The 3,104-nt window shown below is 46.7% G+C and overlaps 1 long non-coding RNA gene across 1 annotated transcript in view; it reads left to right on the top strand.

Moving 5' to 3' along the window:
* LOC109292783 overlaps positions 1-2,362 on the top strand; it is a 9,146-nt gene extending 6,784 nt beyond the window's left edge. Inside the window, exon 2 of the long non-coding RNA XR_002096180.1 lies at positions 2,151-2,362. This is a non-coding gene — a long non-coding RNA (uncharacterized LOC109292783). The remainder of the gene's footprint in view (positions 1-2,150) is intronic.
* Positions 2,363-3,104: the final 742 nt, after the last annotated feature.

Here is a 3,104-nt window from a genome sequence, read left to right on the forward strand (position 1 = left end):
ATATATAAAAGGGTTGCAAACAAACTTTAAAAATTGATCAACAAACTTAAAAAATGGATTCTCTTTTAGAAGAGAAAAACGTGGAAAACTGAGAATTTTCCCTTGCAGGCTGGCAGAATTCCAGCTTCCAAGGGGCTACTTGGGGGCCCCCCCATGCCCCACATACTGGGGACCTGGGGGTGGGGGCCAGTAGGTTGGCCCTGGCCATTGATGTTTACAAATGGGTCCTTGTCCAAAAAAGGTTGAGAACTGCTGTCCTAGATCACAAGGGACAAACAGCTTAGGGGGAGGGGTAAGCTTTGTGTTCTCTCCAGGGGATCCTTCAGAGTTAAGGCTGTAGGGTTGTCATGGCAGAAGTCCTGCCTTGCATTGTTTCTCCAGTGTTGCTATGTTTGAGTTATGGGAAGACTGGAAGGGTGTGAAAAGCTCATGGCACCTGCAGTTGTCAGGGCACAATCATGTAGATTGTGTGTGAACGGTGCTGTAGTCCCTTAGTACTTAGTGTATGAGTGTAATGAATGGAGCCTGGAAAAAAAACTACGTAGCAGGGCAAGGAGACATTTCCCTTTCCAGATGTGTGGGTTGTGGGGCAGAGAGGATAGTGCCTGCAGAAAGTGGGTCAAGCAGGTACTGCTACTCTGGCAAGACCCATGCAGCTGCCAGATACAAGTTTATCTATGTAGAAATTAAAAAACAGCTCACACTGGCAAGCCATGAAAGGGCATTATTGGCCATTAGGCCTGTGTGAAGTGGCTAGCATTCACTTCGGATTTGGCCAGTTCAGGGGACAGTGTTTCGATTTGGTGATTTGAATCACTATCCCAAATCGATTTGCCTGAAACTGATTCAGAGATTCGGCTCCTGTCAGATCTCCGAATGGCCCAGGCCCATCCCCCGTCCGCTCTCTCTCAGGCCACCCCAGCTCCCAGCATTTTGAAAAAAAAAGCCCCAACTCAGCAGGTGCTACCAGTTGGGGGAGCAATCCCCACTGCTCCCCACTGTCCCATGGGGTGCTCTGCACGAACCCTCTGACTCCCTCCTGCTCCCCCATGGCTGCCCTGCCCGCTGTGGTTCCAGCTCTTTAAAAAAAAAAAAATGAGAAAAACCCCAGACTCTCTGTTCCTACCTGCGGGGGCAATCCCCCCTGCCTTATGCCACGTGGGGGGCTCTTCCACGGAGATTCAGAGAGCTTTGAATTGATTCAGACCTTTAATTTTAATTGGTCCCCTGTTTCGATTCAGTGATTGGGCCATTGAATCTGGCTGAATCTCCTCTGAATCGAATCACCACCTGAAGCTTTGCACAGCCCTGTTGGCTATGGTGGGAACTGGCTGAATGTACTGGAATGGTGCTGTGGCTAACAGGTATAATGCAAGCCGTAGCTATATATTCCTGTGAATGCTGAGTTAAGGTAGAGATGATATTGCCTTTGTATACAGCGTCAATGAGACAATTACTGAGTATTGCCTTCTCCGTACCAAGAAAAAAATGTCCACATATAGGAAAGTCATCAGAAGAGAGTTACAAGAATGAGCCAAGCTCTGGAAATCCTAGCTTGCAAAAGACTAAGGCACTCATAATAAAGAGAAAAGTGAGAGAGAACTTGAGACAAAGTATCTGGCTAGGGAAAAGGTTTAGTAGAGTGCCCTTCACTGGAGCAGGCAAGGCAGAACACAATCCAAAAGCCTGGTACACCTTTTTTACCAGTGAGAGTACTTAGCAGCTGACAATGGGATGTGACAGATTTTATCACTTGGCATCGTTAAATCAAGGATTTGTGCATCTTTCTAAAAACCCTCCTGTTCATCCCCTTGTTACTGGTTTGATGCAGGAGTCACAGAGGGAGGTTCTCCAGCCTGTATGCTGTAGGAAGCCACAATGGTCTCTCCAAGCCTTAACATCTATGAATATTAATAAATGGCCTTTGCAATCATTCCATTTGACTTCCTCCAAAACATAGGCCAGATAACCCTCCCCTAACAATTCTAGCATCAAACCACTAGCTTGCACTTCCCAGAAGTTTTAAAGACTGCAGTGGTGGAAAATTCCTCTTGACCATAAAGGAATCAGTTGAATGGTTAATTCAGAAGCAGTCTGTGATAAGAGAGTTTGTGTAGGAGGTAAGTAACTTCTGTTTCTTTCCCCCTTAGATCCTGGAAAGTTCCCAGACACTGCTAAATGTCCTGAAGAAGGAAGCGGGGAATCTGAGCAGAGCCACAGAGCCAAAAAGCAGTGTTGTAAAAGAGAGCTGAGCACATGGACTCACACATTCCTAAAGTCTCTCGCTTGGACTGAGGGGAGCTGCTATCATTTTGGTATATGTAGAGGAAACAATGTCCAGTAAAATATTCATTTTGCACAAGTGTGTTTTCCTTTCAGAAGGGCCCTTGGCACAAGGTGAAGAAAAGTAAAATTCGACCTTCACTTAGCAAAGCTCAGTAGCAAATGCCCTTAGAGTTCAGCCAGGATGCCAAGCAGAAGCTGTGCACAGCCCAGCCCGAGGGAGAAAGGAAACTCAGCAATTCAGTGCCTTCCCCTTCTGAGAGAAAGCAGATGCTTCATTTTAGCAAGAGGAATTTGAAGCCTATATACTTACCCAATGTAGAGAAGAGCTCATCTCCCAGGAACCAGTGTAGTGCAGTAGCACTCATTAGGAAACAAGGTGCAGAAACTTGGTCCTTGTGCTCTTTGTAGAGTCAGCTTTGCCAAGAAAGAAGTAGAGCAGATAGAAAAGACTTCTTCGTACTGGAGTGGTTTATCTCCATGGAAGTGCCTGCCTGGCTGGGTAGAGGCAGAAGAGAAAAAGCATGGGAGGCACATGTTGCTTGTGTGCATATATGTGATGGAAGAGAGGGGAAGGGGACTAAGGAGAGGTACCAGCAGCAGAGCTGGGCTTTGGCATAGAGTGCACGGAGCTCTTGCCCTCGACTACCACACACCCCTTTGCTGATAAGGAGTGAAGACTACTGCTAGGGAAGGCTAGCAGTCCATGCAAGCTGCATATTGAGACAAAATCTACTCTGAATTGACTCTGAATCTTATTGACTCTGAATCGTAGCCCTACCCTCCAGTGTCTCTACTACTCCCCTCAACTTGGTGCCATC

The sequence above is a fragment of the Gavialis gangeticus genome, unplaced genomic scaffold, assembly GCF_001723915.1.
Source record: "Gavialis gangeticus isolate Ggan-Ray unplaced genomic scaffold, GavGan_comp1, whole genome shotgun sequence".
Lineage (NCBI taxonomy): Eukaryota > Metazoa > Chordata > Crocodylia > Gavialidae > Gavialis > Gavialis gangeticus.